The 18,775-nt window shown below is 35.0% G+C and overlaps 1 protein-coding gene and 1 pseudogene across 1 annotated transcript in view; both read right to left on the bottom strand.

Moving 5' to 3' along the window:
• The window catches only part of Ppm1l (protein phosphatase, Mg2+/Mn2+ dependent 1L), a 316,234-nt gene that overhangs the window by 286,566 nt on the left and 10,893 nt on the right, over positions 1-18,775 (bottom strand). The gene's annotated exons all lie outside the window — the stretch shown is intronic.
• LOC134476136 (KATNB1-like protein 1) overlaps positions 1-18,775 on the bottom strand; it is a 63,960-nt pseudogene extending 45,185 nt beyond the window's left edge.

The following is an 18,775-nucleotide window of genomic DNA, read 5'->3' as shown; positions in this document are numbered from 1 at the left end:
TGGGCAGGCTCACCCTGAGTGTGCACAGCACCACCCAGAAAGGTGGCTACACAAGGACAGGACACAGGCGGCCTCCTCCTGCCGCTGCTTCGCTGCTCCCTCACGATTTGCTGTTTTGCTGCCTTCTGCCTGCCATATCATGAACTGCTCCCCTGTGAGGCCCTCTGCTAAGCTACCTTGCCTGGCCAGTCAGCTATGGCCTGAAACCTCGACACACTGTGAGCCGAATAAACCTTTCCTCCTTTAACTTCAGGTTTTAGGTTTTTTTTTTCTGTTTTTCTTCATGCACCCAATACAAGCAAGCTGGTATTTGTTTTATTTTGTTTTGTTTTAATGTAATACAAGTAGATCTTAATACAGAAAATATTAAAAAATATAAAAGCACTCCTTTATGAAAAAAATTTTTAAAAATAGAGAATATGAAATTAATACACTGTGCATCATAATTCTAAAATAACAAAAATGTTACTCAAAGTACAAGCCACAGATAAAAAGACTCACAAAAATGAAACAGATCAAAGCATAAAACTCTCTTCAATTAACTAAGAAAAGCTAATAGGATAAATGAAACAAATTAGCTTATATATTAAAATATTATGGAAACAACAGAATAGATAATTTGGGAAATTATTTGGACTTCTGCCTACTTTTGCTTTTTATTTGTATATATTTTGAGTTTCTCATAAAAGAGAAGCCACCGCCAGGGGGTTTAGTTCAGTGGTATAAGTGCTTGTTTGGCAAATGCAAAGTTGTGAGTTTGACCCCAGTACCAAAAAAAGAAAGAAAGAGAGAGAGAGAGAGAGAGAGAAGAGAAGAGAATTCACTTGATATTTAAGCTTGGGTATCTGGCTTATTCTCAAATTGCATGCATTTGCCTATAAAAGCTTCATTTATCTTTTTTATGACAGAGTAATGCTCCATTGTGTAGAAATACACTTTGTTTATCCATTCATCTGTTGATGGACATATTCACCATTTGTAGGATTTAGCTATTATAAATTGTGTGGCTACAAACAAGTGAAATAAGCTATTTTAATTACTAAAACTTTCATGTTTTAAAACCTAAAATTTTCCTGGCTTTTTTACAATGTTCTTTTTAAATCTGATGTTTAGAATCTGCTTGCAGAAAATAATAATAAAATTTTGTTGGTATTCTTAGGAAGACTGGATTATCTTTATAATTTAACTTAGAAAAATTGATAATTTTATATTATCCAGAAAATGAACTTCTAAAATTCTTTCCTATAAGAATATTGATATTTAAACTATTAAACACAATTCTAATGACTAAACTATTCAAAAGAATTCTAATGACTTAACTACAATAGGTTTTGAATTCCTCACACAGAGGTTAAAAGTGCTAGAGTAAACAAATACTATAAATCCTTGTTAGAAAAAAAAAAAATGTATGGAGTAAAACAAAACATGCTCCCCAGTATTAGTCTCCAAATATGAGAAACAACTTGCTGATTGTGCCAAATGCTTAGAAAGCTTCGAGTAATGATCAGAACCACCACAGAGCCAGATACACTGGTCAGTTGTTCCTTCATGGTACACCCTTGCCCAAACAATCACATTTGTCTGTTAAATTTTAGCTTGTTGATCAAGACACATTTTTTCAGACTAAGACTAAGTTTATCTGGGCTAAATAAAAGAAACATTTTACTTTCAACCAACCAAGTAACTACTGATCAATTAAAAAGTTCAGTACTTACCATACAGTAGGAACATAAAAACGTACTAAGATAAATTAATGTTTGACAGTGTGATTATACAAGGAAATAAATTTGTCTTTGGGTAAGAGTATGTGGAAAGAAAAATAAAAACACTTTTAAAATATTCAATAAGTATTAAGTCCAACCTTTTGTGGGTTGTTGCAAAGTAAGCTTTGCAGTGTATAAATTCCTTTCCTTGTACTGGGAAAACAGAGCCTGGTAATCTGACTTTATTTTACAGTGTGGCTTTTGTTTTTTTCATTTTCTTTTTCAAGAGTAAGTGCTATCTAATATTATTATAGCTCTCATGCTTTCTGCAAGATACTCTTATTCTTATTAACTATTCATATAGTAAAAGATGGTTTGCTTGTTTCTGCACAAATTTTTGGCATCCATTGTATCAAGTCATATTCCAATAACCATATAACTCCAGTAAATAATACTACATCTGAATGAAACAATATGGTAGATGACAGCAGCATTAAACCTTCTTTTATAAGTGGAGAAGTGGGATGGAACTTAGTAGTAGGATGTATGCTTAGTATGCAGGAGACCTAGATTCAATCCCAGGCACAAGGAAAAAAAAATAGCAGAAATATATATAAATGTGTATCTATATATAGATGCTGATTTACAGAGATACATATATTCTTTAAAGGCAACAATAGCACTATTAAATATGCTAAAATGATTAACTTGCTACAAGTAACCTAACAGAATGAAAACATTATTACACTTTCAGATGTTAAAACCATTGTTAGTTTCAAGCAATCACTGAATTCTTCTTAAGGAGTAGTTCAACCTCAATGTTATCTTCCTATATTCTGATGATTTAAAACCTAACTTTCAACTGATTGTCTTCCAAATCCTTTTGTGGGGGGTAGTCTTAAAAAAAACCTACTAGAACCATCTTGTCTATTGCAAAATATTTCTTCAGCCCAATACCTGACTCTGTAGAACACAGTTCTAAAGTTGGAAAATTCTAAAAGCAAGTACAGAAACATGGGATTCAAGAGAAGAAAAAGTAGAGGTATTTTATACCAAGAGAAGAAGACATGGTGACTACTTATTTTTGTAGTGAATCCACACTTTTTTCCTCCCAAGAATTTTTAAGTTTCTATTATTTAATCTCTATGCATAGTACAGGACAATGGTCATTCTTTCCCTGAGACTTACTTTTAAAATATGTAAGTGCCACTGAACTCCAGCAGCATCACTATAGAGGTATTTTTAAGGGTTCTAGACTTATATGGCCTTCTTTGATGATAAACAGACCAACTCCTGAATTATGTGAATTTCCATAGTTGCTCAGAAGTTCCACTGGCCTATGGAGAAGTCAAAGTAATTTTTTAGAAAGATTACTAGTTGTTCTTAACAATCAGCATTTTGAAAAGCAAAAATTATAAAGCTTTCCATCTACTGTAAACAGTATTAAATTACAGAATGACACAATTCAATAAACAAGCAATTCTGAAGAATATTTAAAAGTCAACTTAAGCCTAACGCTTAAGCATAGAAATGCTTGAAATATTCAACTACAGAGTAAGAGACAGGATGACCAAGAGTTCTTTTTTAACTTGACAATTCTTCTAGTTCTAGATGTTTAAAATTTTTTTCATCTTGTATATGTTACTTTTGAAATAAAGCACAGAATCAAAAGCTTCTTAAAGTCTACATTGAGTTTTTTAATACAATTATTGTAGTTTAGAAACCATAGACTCTAGATTTTAGAATCACCTAAGTCTATAAACACATTTCACAGATTTTTTTTCAAAAACTAGTTTAGGACATAAGGAAACACAAATGTTTCCACATAGACTGGATCTGATGTCCCAGTCCATTAAACTCTGACAGCACAGATCAACTCTGGCACACAGTCAGATCTTTACCACTCAGTTTTGTGCAAGTCACACACTGCTGTCCATATGCACTTAAACTTTGATAAGTGATAATGATTAATGTACCATTTCTTTATGTACTATTCATCAGCATGGTGTTTGTGACAGTGCTAAAAAGTACACCCCTAAATTAACTTTAGAACATAAATTGAATGAGACAAATTTCTCCGCAAAAGTTCAAAGAACTGGGCTGGGGCATAAGCGCCTGCCTGGCAAGCGTGAGGTCATGAGTTTGGTCCCCATTACCAAAAAATAAAAAAATAATAAGTTCAAAGAACTGTCATGATACCCCATGGAAGAAAGACTTCTAGCTAGAGATAATAACATTTGTTTGGCAAAATGAAACGAACAGAATGAGAAAAGTGACTGTTAATTGGTATAAAGTTTCTGCTTGGAGTGATGAAAATGCCCACAATAAGATACTGGGGACAGTTCCGTAACTTTATGACTATACTAAAAGCCTGTACACTTACAAAAGGATAAATCTCATGGTACAGTAACTATATATCGGTTTTACAAAACTAAATAAATACATAACAAAAAAATCAGTAATGAAATTCTTGAAATGCATGTACAGTATTTCAGTTCAGCCATAAGAAAGCACAGAAGTTAAATAAGACACACAGGCAAGGCAATTTCCAAGGAGATTCAGAATTGAATGTATTCTTTGCTTTTGTTTCAAAAAAAAAAATATGCAAAGGGGCTTGAATTCAACCTCCAACTCTTTATTCTTCCTCTGAGAAGCTGCCTTTTGAAAAATTACTATTAGCTTTATAAACATGTCCAGACAAAAAGCAGGGTGAAAACACCACGTCAGCAGTCCATTACTGCCGGAAGTTGCCAGTCCTTTGGTCTAATCACCTCCTCCTATCCCAGGAGATAAATGCACCCAGCATTGTGCAGCCTCCCTCCAACACAGAATTTCTTTCATGTGCCTTGAGCTCTTTTGAACACGGAATGCTTTTTAGAGAAGACAGCTAAAGAGATCTGGGCAGCTGAGCCATTTTCCTTTTCTCTCAAGCACAATAGACAACATTCTGGTTTCAATGGACTCCTATAACACGGATAAACAAAAGCAAAGAATATGTTACCTCTACGGAAAGAAAGATGACCTACAAGATAACTCAGTCTATCCATGTCCAAATTTAACAACAGGCAAGACAGGCATGTCCCTTTTCAAGAGACATGGTTTTTAAAGCAAAAGAAAATAAAAGCATACAATAAGGCCATCCTTAAGGCTATATCCATCATCAGTGCTATTAAGAGAGTAGAAGTCATGAGAAGCTCTGCATGTTATTATAGGAAAAAGCACTTGATTGTCCTTTACACAATGAGGGATAGTGATCATAAGAGAATCTAAAGTGGGAAGGCTTCAGGGATATAGGTAATGTTCTGTTTCTTGAGCTGTGTTGACTGTATGAGTGTGTTCAGTGCAAAGGCATCAAGCTATAGAATTCTGATGTACAATTTTTTCTGGATGGAGCAGAAAGATCTTATTAATTTCTTAACATCAAGTTTAAGAGTGATGATGATGATGATGATGATGATGACAGCTAGGTCTTAATAAAGCATGAAGATGCTAGGCATTGTACTAAATTCTTTTCCATGCACTTTACCATAAGCAAGACACTATATTTTTGTATTTCACGAAATGATTAGACCATGTATACCCTATAAATGTGCCTTTCTATAGCACAATACTTGGCAAGAGCTGGTATGACCTAATATTTTGTCCTACTATATTACCTGTGACTGAGTTGAAAATTTTTTTGTCAAGAAGAAAGGTCAAATCCCTTCTAATACTTTTAAAACTCATAGAGTTTTAAAAGAATCAAGCTTTATGTTATTTCCTGCTATTCTCACTTCCCTCTCTACCATGGACAAGTTCATGAGATGGACTAGTAGAATAACTACTTTAAATCCAAACCTGTCCCATCACTCCACATGCTGAAGCAGCTGTTTTAACAGCCTTTTGCAATGCCAGAGAAATCTGGCAAGGCTTACAATTCTCTAAGCATATTTTCGAATAAGGATCTAATGGGGTCATTTCCAGGTACAAGTACAAAGCAAATGAACACCCACTTTATGGTTTGTATCCCTAAGATTTAAGATCAATCTCTACCAGTAATAACTTGAGGGACTCTGTTATAATGGCATTATATATCAGCACCAACTATCTGCTATTAAAATTTAAATTTCTAAAAACTTTCAAGTCCATTTTATTTGCTCAATAGTAAATAGTACTTTACATCTTTTATCTCAAGTTAATCCTGTGAGTGCTTACCATGTGCCAAGTACCACATGAAGCGCTTTACATACATACATTAATTCATCTAATGTCATAATAACATGATAAAGTAAATACTATCATAATCATTCCGATTTTTCAGATAAACCAAAAGGAAGTTGAGAAACTTATCAAAAGGCATACCAACTAAAAGTAGCGATGTTTAGATTTGAAACCAGGCAGTTACATGTCAGAATACACAACTTTAGCTACTGCAGTCCACTACCCCTCACCGCATAATGAAGTTGACATTATCCCTACACAGAGAAGAAGATACTGAATTCAGGATGTGTAAGTTACTTTCCCAAAGCTAGATAGCTAGTAATGAACAGGCTTGGATTCAAAACTAGGGTGTCTCCAGGATTTCAAAGCCCAGGCTGTTTCCACTGGCTTCCCAGTCTACCGGACTCTGATAAAGCACAATGAATAACCTGGTTCTCTGCAGTAAACTGAGAACTGAAAAGAAACCATTTAAGTTACATTTCACAGCATCACTTCTTTCTCTATGCTTCAAGATCTCTTATATAATGGCATTTGCTTTTTCAGAGTTTAGGTAGTTTTTCTTTAAGTTTTCAGCACAAAATAGCAAACAAGAGAATATAATAATAGGAACATACTAGCTACAAGTGACTACTACACAAAATAGAATTAGGAAAAGCATTTTTAGACTGTCTATTGTAAAAAATGTATAACGAGTTAAACCTACTAAACCCTATGATTGTGGGGTATGCACCAAAAAAAGAGAACACATTTTTCATACTTTATTCTTTACCAAGCATGGTCTTCACCATATACTTCAAGATCTTCACATCGATTTGAGAGAACTTCTAGATCCAAAGCCTCTAGAGCTCTCAAGAAAGGTTTTCAGCAAGAACTAGTTCCTTGGATAGGACAAGGTCTCTCAATCTTGGCATTACTAAAATTTTGGACAGGATGACTCTTTGTTAGAGGGGGCTGTCCTGTGCACTACAAGGTATTTTGCAGCATTCCTGGTCTATACCTACTAGAGACTAGTAGGACAACTGTCCCTTACATTCCTCATAGATGTGATAACCAATATGTCTCCAAACATTGCCAAAAATCTCCTCAGGCTTTGGGGATAAGGGCTAATCACTGAAACAATTCTAATAATTTACTTTTGCTTTTCACAAAAGTATCCTTTTACTTTTGTTCTCAACTGTATTCTTCTTATCTGTATTAGTCTCTAAAAATCCCTATTTGTTTTACATATTCAGACAGGTGCTGTGTTTATATTTTTATCTCTCCTGCTATCTCAAGTAATTCACTGCACACTGTCTCAATACAATGTCAAGTAACTCAAATACTTTTTTAAAAAGTGGACGATTCTAAATAAAGGATACATGAAAGTTCATGCTGAGTAGCCCTAATCTAAAAATCCAAAATTCTAAATGCACCAACATGACACTCAAAAAGTCAGATACTGAATTTCTAGATTAAATACGTTCAAATGGTAATGTCTATGCAAATGTTTCAAATTCTACTACAAAGTTCTAAAACATTTCTGCCTCAAGTATTTTGGATAAGAGATTCTTAACCTGTATTAGTCTCATAACTTTTCTGTAAGTATTAAATTATGTCAACATTAAAAGTTTAAAACTATATTAGAAAAATGGGAGACAATATTTGTAAATTACATATTATAAAGGGTTAGTATTCAAATAAATGGAGAATGCCTATAATTCAACAAAAAAACAATCCAATTAGGAAATGGGCAAAGAACTTGAATAAGATTTCTCCAAAAATAATACACATGAGGCCAAAGAGCAGAAGAAAAATTGCTCAACTGTGCTAATCATTATGAAAAGTACAAATCAAAACCACAATGAGATATAATTTAATAATCATTATGATGGTTATTACAGTGCACACACAAAAAATAGAAAGTAAAAAGTCTGTGAAGACATTAAACTCCTGTGCACTGTTGACAAGAGTGTAAAACGGCACAACTGCTATGGAAAACAGCATGACAGTTCCTTAAAAATTAAAAACAAAACTACCACATGATCCAGAAAGCCCAACTCCAGATATATTTCCACAAGAATTGAAAGAAGAATCTCAGAGTTTCACACTCATAATCATAGCACTATTCACAACAGTCAAGAGATGGAAGCAACTCAAATATCCAATGGATAAATGGATAAACAAATATGGTAAACATACACAATGGAGTATTCAGTCTTTAAATTGAAGGAACAAGCAACAACATTGCTATTTCTCAAGGACACTATCTACTTGAAAAGAATCCACTCTCAAAAAGGCAAACACTGAGGCTGAGGATTTAACTCAGCTGCATAAGCGCCTGCCTTGCAAGCAGGCAGTCGTGAGTTCGATTCCCGGTACCGATAAAAAGGAAAAAGACAAAAAAAAAAAAGGCAAACACTGAATGCAGTACCTAAAGTAGTCAAACTTACAGGAACAGAAAGTAGAATGGCGATTATCAGAGGCTGGGACAAAGAAAGGAAGCATGGCGTCTTCAACAGGCAGAGATCTTCCGTTCTCCACGATGAAAATGTCCTAGACACCTTTTGCATAATAATATACTTTACTGAACTGTACACTTAAAATACTTAATATGGTTGGTTTTGTCATGGGGCTTTTAATCACGATTAATAATTTTTTAAATGTGTTGGAAACTATTTAGATTAAATCTTCACAACAGGAAAAATGGAAAGGTTACCAAAGATACTCACTGCACTATTCTTTAATTCCAATAAAGTTAATTTCATAAACATTTATAGGAGACCCACTCTGCAAAAGGTACCGAAGTAGACTATATAATAACTGAATAATAAATCACAGTCATTATACAATTCTGAACATTCAAAGCCCTAACTCCTACCCAATTTAAGGAAGGCAAAAACATTTTTCAGTATAGATTCTATACTGAATAGAAGTCTAATCTAATCCTTGAAAAAATATGTTTTCAAGTTATGAAACCATCTTTCTCTGGACAAATGCATAGGCAGAAATAACACAATTCCTATTCCCCACATGTAAAGAGACACGGCAGATAGCTACTGGTGTCACCTATTAATAGAATTATTTTGTTTTTCAATATGCTTCCTAAAGCTCTCAAAGTAGAAAAATCTCCATTTTGTACATGAGAAGTCTACAGAGACCTCATCTTGAACATATTCAAAAATGTTATTTCTGTAATTTGATATAAATAAGATGTATCTTTTAATGAAAATATATTGATATGCAGATATCAATACATATGTACACATATTATTTCTACATCGTATTTGTTGAATGAAAGAAATATTTTATAACATATTATGTGTGAATATATAGACAGAGATGGATATTATGTAAAAATTGATTATTTTTATTCACTGTTATGATATCCCTACATTATCAGTAAGCTACTTTCTGTTCTTTGTATAACTTATCTGATGATTATCTCCTCTGGGTACAAAGCAAGAATGTCTGAATTTAAATGCCAAATCTGGGCAACCCACTGGGGACCTCTTCTCTTCTGTCTCTCTCAGACAGAAGCTTTCTCTCTCTCAATAAATATTTCTGCTCTTAAACTAAAAAATATAAAATAAAATAAAAATAAATAAATGCCAAATCTATAAATCAGAATTTCTTCCCATAGGCAGCAGAAATTATTTATTTACATTTTCTTATTCCTTACTTTGACATACTGTCATGCAGGCCGCATGCATTTGCATTGTGCATTTGTGATTGGTTCATTGTCTAGTGCCTGGATTGGGGGTGTGAGTGCAACACTGGCCTAGGGGTGGAGCCAGGATGTCATGTAAAGGCAAGAAGAAGGTGTATCTCACTCTCCTGCTCGCCATGAACTGCAGCCCTGCCACGTCACCCTGCGTTGGAGCCAACTAAGTATGGACTGAAGCCACCAAAAACTATAAGAAATAAACCTTTCCTTTCCCAGCTTTGGTCGTCAGGTATTTTGTCTCAGCAATGAGTAAAGAGTAACTAAGACACATACTAAATACTATTATAATTTTATTCCGCATGATCCATTAAAGAGAGAAACTACAGGTTGAACGTGGCTTTCAACTGACCTATAAATGTATTCTCATTCTTTTTTAAAGTAGATTCATGTTTCATATACTATAATCCATAATACCCCTTTTGAAAGACAGAATTAAAGAATGTTACTTTGCTTCCTCTGAGGAGCAAGCCCCAAATCTCAAAATTGCCTTACACAAGAAATAGCCACCTGCCAAGTTGATGAAAACTACATGCTTGGATAGCCTTCAGAATTCTATGTATTTAACTTGCACTTTTCTGGGTCATTATTTAAAGGACTCTGGATGAATCATAAACTGAAAAATGCAAAAAACAAAGCAAATATAAGCAAATGCTGCACACAAAGTACTTTATCTCAACCTAATCTCACACTCATAAATTTATACATTTGTCATAGAAAATCTACAGCGTTAGGAACTGAGCTAACAGTAGAACCCCTACATGAAATGCCTTTCCAAACCAGAGTTACTGATACATAGGAGGGAAAAAAAAGAAAAGAAAAACAACATGATACAAAGAAGAACACAGTTTTTAGAATCAGGCAGATAAGAAAAATACTTTTAATTCTACCTATACCACCTGATAGTTGTATAACCCCAATAGTCTGAGCTTTAGGATAACAACAGTTGTTATCCTAAAACCATAAAGATTTATTGACAAACAAAGATTCTGTGAAAGCTCGTAGCACACAGCGGGCAGAATATGCAAAACTATTCAGCATCCAACAGATGTAAAGGGTAACAAAGTCATATTGTTTGATATTTCCCTTTGTTAGGCATCATTACCTTTCAAAATATTATAAGGTGTCATTATTATTAGAATACAAGCACCTAAAACAGGCTATACTTAGAGACTGAGAGACATAAAACTCAAGAAGGTTGAGCTCTGGTTGAAGAAAAAAGTATCTTAAAAATGGATACTAGCCCAAAATGAGTGGTTGTCTTTAGCAGGTCACATATTCCAAAGGAGGGCAGGATCACTCAAGTTCAAGCAGGATTACATGATCAAACCTGTTCATGGAAGAGCTGGAAACTGAAGGCAAACTTGAAAACAGCTATGGCAAAAGCAGTGAGAGTTTGTTACGGGATGGAAAAGACATAACAACGTGTAGAAATGTGTATCCATCAGGCGATTGTGCGTAACAGAGAGACCAAATTTGGTGTAGCAGTTTTGTGTAGAAGAACAACAAATAACTGAATGTAGTCAAAGATACTATTATAAGAATTTAAAAAATTGTTTTCAAGCCAGGCGTGGTGGCTCACGCCTGTAATCTCAGCACTTGGGGAGGCTGAGGCAGGAGGATGGTTGCAAGTTCGAGACCAGCCTGGGCTGCAAAGTGAGCTCAAGGCCAGCGTGAACTGCATAGCAAGACCCCGTCTCAAGAAAAAAAAAGACAAAAAAAAATTGTTTTCGGAGAAATAAATCAAGGTTGTTGGAAGTCAGAGATTATTTTTAAAGAAATGATGCATAACAAACAACTTATCAAATCTTAATTGGGTGGGCTGAAGAGAGACCAGAAATAAAGTGAACAGTTAGAAAGTCTCTGTTACAATCCTAACACAAAGGAACCAAAAGCCGGATGGTGCCAAAATGACAACAAAGACAGAGATAAAGATGAGAAGCAAGATAGGAAGTCTGAAAAGGGAAGAAGCAAAAAGATGACATGGTAGTGAGAAACAGAGACAGCGACTGCTGCATGAGAGGAAGGCAAATGTTTGGAGAGGAAATTAAACTCAAAGAAAGCAAATTCAGTTTCAGATTATCATCAATGTAATATCCAGAAAGAAAATAAGAAGTCCACACACAGAGTTGGGGCCCTGTGCTCAGAAAGGATGGCTACCTCCATGGAAGTTGTAAATATGAGACCAGCACCCTGCAAGGAAAGCCTTCCTCAAAACCCAGATTCCTAAAGGAAACAAAGCCCCCAAAGAAGTCAGAGACAGGACAAAAACTGTAAACGGTTTCATTAAGGCCAAGCAGGTGCATCTCTGGAAGATGGAAGGGGTCAAGAAAGTCAGGTCCTACAGAAAAAAAAAGACGAGGGCTGAAAACAGCACTTCACATATTACGATAATGAGGCAAAAACCCAGGATGGGAAAAGTCTCAGAGGGCAAAAGGCAACGTGTTTAGTACAAAAAAGTAGCAACAGTGCACACATTATGTGTTTCCAAGGAAATTTTCCTTAAGTAGTCTCATTCAGATTTTTAATCTGAAATACAGAAATAAAAACTAAGAACCAAAAGAATCTGATCATACAAACTCTTTTTAACCCTACTGACGGAAGAGTAAAGCAGGCCTCCTTCTTTTGTGCCCTCTTTGTTCCATGTAATTTCCTCCTGATCTTGCATAATCTCCTACCACTTCTTACTTCTAGCCATAGTCAGTAAGAGAGGGTTATATCCAATCACTCCTTCCCTCTCACATCTCTTTCTTTCACCCCATAGGGGCAAAGCCAAAAGTCAAATTTTACAAGATGACCACGATGGTAACTGTTCATCTGTATGTCCTCGAAGGAGGGCCATTTTCCAGAAAGTACACAGCTCCAGAATGGCCAAAAATTCCAGATACGGAGCAACGGGAATTCTCACACTACTGACGGAATAGTAAAACAGAAAAACTACTTTAGAAAATAGTTGTCTTTAAAAGCATATATCAGCAGGATGTGATAGTACATGCCTATAATCCAAATCAGGAAGCTTAAGCAAGGAGATCACAAATTCGAGTCCAATCTGGGTAATTAGCAAAAGCCTGACTTAATTTTAAAAAAAGCAAGGGCTGGGGAAGGTAAGTCAGTGATACAGTGCCTGCTTAGCATATGTGAGCCCCAGACTCAATTCCCCATAACACAAAAAAAGTTAACATACGCTTACCAAGATGATCCACCCAATATGTGAGCAAGGCAAATAAAAAATATGCCTGTGTAAAGACTTAAACATGCATGTCCACAGCCAAAAACTCAAATGTCTAGCAACAAGTGTACAGTTAAGTACTGACATGTCCAGATAATAGAATACAATCTACTAATAAAATTAATAAACTCTAACAGACTAAATGAATTACACATTGATTAACAGAGGAAATAACAAAGACATCAAAATGACTGTGCTGCTGGAAAAAAGGCTGGAAGAAAAGTAAATACTATATATTTCCATTTATATAAAACTTTACCAAATGCAATCTACAGTGACAGCAGATTAACACTCACTCACCTAGGGATGGAGGGAAAGGGTAAGGAAAGGACAGACAAGAAGAATAAACAAGAATGTCTGAAAGGAACAGATACGTTCATCATCTTATTGTAGATGGCTTCAAAGGTCTACACAAAATTGATCAAACTATATACAGTAAGTATTTACAGTTTATTGTACTGTATCACATTGCAGTAAAACATGTTAAAAAGAACAATTGGAACAAATGGCAAGATTTGAACATGGACTAGTAATAGATAGTGTTTTCTCAATGTTAACTTTTTTGAATGAAGATGGATGCCCTTATCCCCATAACATAAAGCCACTATGAAGAAAAGGGATGAGACTTCTCTCTGCTAAAGTGAGAGTACCACTCAGGAACTCCCACTGCAATCCTTTTAATGTGAGGGAAAACAAATTAGTTATCTTTTCATCAAAGAATTCCCTCTCAAGCAATATTTTCAGAATACATGCTGCCTGTACTCTTTCATGTCTAAATCTGTTTGCATTATGTAATCTTTTGTAGATAAACAATTCCTGTCTCTGTACAGCTTCATGAACCAATGGAGGACGTGTGGCTCTAATAGAAAGGCATAGCGCACTTTCTGGCCACTGTTAGGATACCAGTTCTTTACTCCTAGGAGTTCTTCAGGAGTGTTCACTTGGGTCTCTTTAAACATTAAAAAGTAAAGTACAAGAATTGTTTTCCAAGAATTAATTTGCTCCTTTGTGAGTCTCACCCTTAGACAAAGCCAGAATCAGTTCTGTTGAAACAGGTTAAGCCTGAACACAGCATATGAGAGGCTCATAAAAGTTGCACAAGAAAGACTAGAATACCCAACTGATCTCTTTTCTGAAATCACTGGAGAATAAAATCCCCCAGGGGCTCAAGCTATAGGCAAGAAAGAAACAGAAGATATAAACTTTTCTATGTATTTATGAGAACAAATTACCAGGCTGAGTGCCCATCCCTCTATTCCCATCTGGTATCAAAGCTATGGCTGGCATTTAGATTAAAAGTAATACATTCAATATGACATTATAATTATCTTCCTAAAATTGACATTAAGGATAATTAGGATAAGTTAATCTTCCTCTTAAGTACAAAAAGTCACATATTTATTCTGCTTTGTATCTTTAAAATTCTAAGACAAAATTTCCTAAAAGTGATCACACAAAAATATATAATATGCTTTTCTCTAAAAACAAATGCCTGCTACTACATTATATATTCTATTATCATGCAAAAAGCACAATGAAATGGTACCATTCAAAAATCTACACAAATTAAAGATAGACTTTTAGGTCATTTAAAACACTATCACACTATATTTCCCATGCATGTGATTTATGCTTTGTATCACTTTGGGTATTATACATCCATAACTACGTATTACCTGAGTAATGTTCAAAATCGTGTACATTGTTCTTTATAGGCAACTTAAGGGATCTTTCAAGGAAAGTTTTGACTAGATATGATTTTGTATTTATTCCAACTTGGAATTTGCTTCATTTAATATAGGACACTTCTATAAACAACTCGTTTCCTTACAGGACAGTAGTAGAAACTAGAGCAAGAATTTTATGCCCAGAAAGTCCTAAAATAAGGATAACAGGATAGGGCTACAACTAAGTCACAGAACACTTACCCAGCCAGCCCAAGGCCCTGGGTTCGATCCCCAGTACTGCAAAAAATTAATAGCAAAAAGTAAATAAACACAAAATAAGAACCACTTTCACCAAAATTAGGAGATGCACCACAGCGAAACGGCTCGAGGCCTTCCTTTGTGATCACCTACTTCACTGTCGCCCTCTCCTGCTTAGAACATCGCCAGGATATCCCCTACCAAAATGAGTACAAATAATCTGAATCTCCCAAGAGCTGGCTTTTTGGCCTGAACTATTAGAATACCATATCATAAAGCTAAAGAACAAAATGTATAGTAACTAATAATTAAATCAAAGTCCTACTAAATTTGTCCCACAAACTCATCTAAAACAAGAAATAGATAAAAATGGATATCCAACAGAAGAACTACTGTAATTGTTCCACGTGGATCAGTGATATCAGGAATATCTACTGAATTAACGTCATACATTAGGGAGAAAAACCACATTGTTGTTCCATAAACACCCAGGTCCTTTGTAAAACCCACTGTAGCTCTAGATGTTAGGGGGTGGGGAGGATGAGAAAATAAATAATAATAAGCTGAGATCAGGTGGGGCCCTTACTCTCTTGATGGGAGGAAAGGAACTGCTCAAGCAATGTAGCACGTTTATTTATACATTCCAGAAAAAGCATGTCAATTCCAACCCCACTTCTTAGCAACCTGTTTGCCTGGCTGGCCTGGGCCCCTCACCTGCTTGGTGTTGGAACAGTTTGTTTACATAACTTGTTTTGAGCTCTGTGTTTGCAGGGCTAGTCTTGCTTTAGCCCCACACATGCGATCAATTTCCAGCTTCAAATGGCTCCCCTATAGTTTCTGAACAAAACAGAGAAAAAACCTGAGCCAGAAAACCACCTTTAAATAGTTTTTAAAGACTGGCTTGGACCCTAAAATATGAAATTTATTTGTACATAGACAATGCCTAATTCAACTGAAAACTAAGTGGCTGCCTCTTTTTCCTAACAGCCTCTTAATCCCTCCATTGTTGTTACACACTCTATTATAATATTCTCCAGTGAGGCTCCTATGTGCAGACCTGTGGGTTCACCCAGTCACCATCTACTTCACCTTCTTCCTGGGGTACAGAACTCTAGTCTTTTTCACCTCTTAGACTTCCCGCTCTCCAGCAGAGGCTTGGCTCCTCCAGACCCAAAGTGAATGAGCACGGGTTACAGTTAACCATACTGATCATATACCCATGGCCACACCACTAGTTTAAGCACAGACATGCGAAATAACTCTGTCCCACAAGGCAAGTGAAGTTCTTTCTAGGAAGGTTTCCCTTACCTTAAAGAACATAAGACATACACAGTTTCTTGTTTGTTTTTCTGGATATAGTTACCCAAAGATGGCTGCTGCCCTTCTAAGTAGCATATCTTGCAACTGTAATGTAACGCAAAGAGAATTTCAAAGACAATTAACTACAGCCTTAAAGTCACTAAGCTGCTAAACCACTTATTACAAGCCAATGGTAATATGAGATAATAATTACTTCTAGTGTTTAAGCTCCTACTCCTTGAATTTTTTGTCACTTGCAACCACAAACTTCAAATAATACACCATGTAGATTTACAGCTTAAATTTACTCTGCCTATAGCACAAGCCTCTGATAATGAACAAAAAAGATGAAACCAAACAATCCATAATACTAAAGGAGGACATTTACTTTATTACTAGACTAGATCTTCACAAAAGGAAGCATCTATAAACTACTCCTTCTTTGGAAGACATTACTTTGTACTCCTTTTTTTGAGATGTGTATTTCTTCCATAAACATGATATAATTATCTAATATGAGAGCAAAAGAAAGTTTTAATTATAGTATCTTTATTAAATTAAAAATAGTTACAAGTCTAAGCTTAATTTATCTATATCTATATATGTATATTTATCTATATCTATATATCTATATTTATCTTAATTTATCTATATCTATCTATATCTATATATCCAGATTAGAATAAATGGCTTTAAGCCAGAAGGACTTAGTTCACATAAAAAGATTGATCTCCTGAGAGAATGAATTACAGAGGGTAAAAATGTCTCTACAGACAATGTGGACTCTCCTTGATAAAAGTCTTTAAAAATAGATATTTCCCATAGCTGTAAAAGCTTAGGCACTGTATTCAGGTTATATGGAAATTCCAAATCCATGCCAGGCCTATGTGAAGAGAAAATTTATCTTCTTTGTAAACAGAAATTTATCTAAGTATTAAAATAAAAGGGAAGTAAATGCTTCTTAATTCCAAATTCTACAACAGCTGTATGTATCGTGTATCTATACAAAGTTACTGCTATAGAAAAAACTCACTATATTATTCTAGGGGGCAAAAAGACCAAAAAAAATGATCAAAGATATTAATCTCAATTTTCATAAAACCCTAATTTATTTGGTCAGAAAATGTACAGTGACTAACTTATGTGAAAGTTAATTAAAAAGATAAAAGAAAGCACTTACTAGATTAAAGAGAAATGGTATATACTTATCAGAATACAAGTTCCTGCCTAATTGCAATTCCATACCTAAGAGAATTTTTTAAAAGACAAATTTTAGATTAACAACTTTGCTGTGTAGGTATGGGACCAAATATAGACTCTTCTAATAAAGACACAATTAAAATTTCATACAACAGGGCATTAAATCTCCTCATATTTATAATAACCAAAATGTAGAATATTAATTTTGAAAAGCAAATTCAAGTGTTTATTTTTCCACGAACAACAAGGTTTGCTGACTTCATACTCTACATATGATTGATCTTTGATTTAGCAACAGTCATCAGCTGCTCACACAAGAGCAAGACAAGAAAGGCAATAATATGAAGAGTATGAATGCTTAGCTTGGTGAGTAGACAGTTTTTGCACCCCTAAGAAGATGGTATCTCTCTGTCTTGTATTGCTATATGGTGTACATCTTGACCTAATATATATAATAGCTCCAAACTTACTTTCAGGATCCCAGCGCCCCAACTAGACATAAATTCCCGTCCCTTCTAGGACTTGAGAAAAACAAATCTCATTTTTAATAGACTCAAATATCAAATTCTGCTCTTTGTCTATAGAAATTGAAGGCAGCTAAGGTTTCATTAAATTGGGCCATATTCTCAAGAAATAAAAAAGGAGAAAAAAATAAAATAAAATATCTCCAGGAAGATGAAGTGATCAAGTCTTGCAGATGCGGTTTTTTTGTAAGAAAAGTATTCTATCTTCACTTCTTAAGTCCAGCTTTGTCACAGCACAGACTTCAGCTTAATTTACAGGATACAAGTATATTAGTAGGCATAACTTCTATCAGTGAATACTGAAAGTGCTATTTTTTAAAGGAAAAGCTATTACTAAAGCTACAAAACATATGAAATATCATGAACTATTTAGAAAACGATGGTTTTCTTTGCACAAGTTTGGTGTTATGGTTTGTGTCTGGGTGGCCTCGCAAAGCCTCATGCAGTTGTGGAGATGGCTGAATCTAGCATTTGTGATTAGTTTGTTGTCTAGTGCTAGGATTGGCAGTGTGAGTGCTGCACACACCCAGGGCCAGGGAGCTAGCTTAAAATACAGGGGAAGGAAGAGACATGATTGCCCTCTTTTGCCCTTTCCCTCATCCTTTGTGACCACCATAAATAGTAGTCCCTCAGCCAAACCATCCTGTCTTGGGAGCCAACTGAGTATGGACTGAAACCTCCAAAACCCAAGATAAATAAACTTTTCCTTGCTTTACTTTGGGCATCAGGTATTTTGTCTCAGCAACCAGAGAAAAGTAACCAAGACACTTGGCCTTTGAAGAATCATATTTAAGATTCATTATTATAAAAATAGATTATAAATAGCCATCACCAAAGCCTGGATCTGACTTAAGGCTAGCTAACAGAGTATCACATTAAATAACCTTCTGGAATGGAAACAGAACTAGTATCTAATCAAACTAAACACACTAATGTGGTATTATAAATCAGAAAATAATATTTTGCTGTTTAAAATTAAAGTTTTATATATATAT

This window comes from Cavia porcellus, unplaced genomic scaffold, assembly GCF_034190915.1.
Source record: "Cavia porcellus strain 051 isolate PalLab524CR breed Dunkin Hartley unplaced genomic scaffold, mCavPor4.1 scaffold_5, whole genome shotgun sequence".
Classification (NCBI taxonomy): domain Eukaryota; kingdom Metazoa; phylum Chordata; class Mammalia; order Rodentia; family Caviidae; genus Cavia; species Cavia porcellus.
The sequence above is the reverse complement of the archived record's forward strand: the minus strand, read 5'-3'. Positions and strand labels throughout refer to the sequence as shown.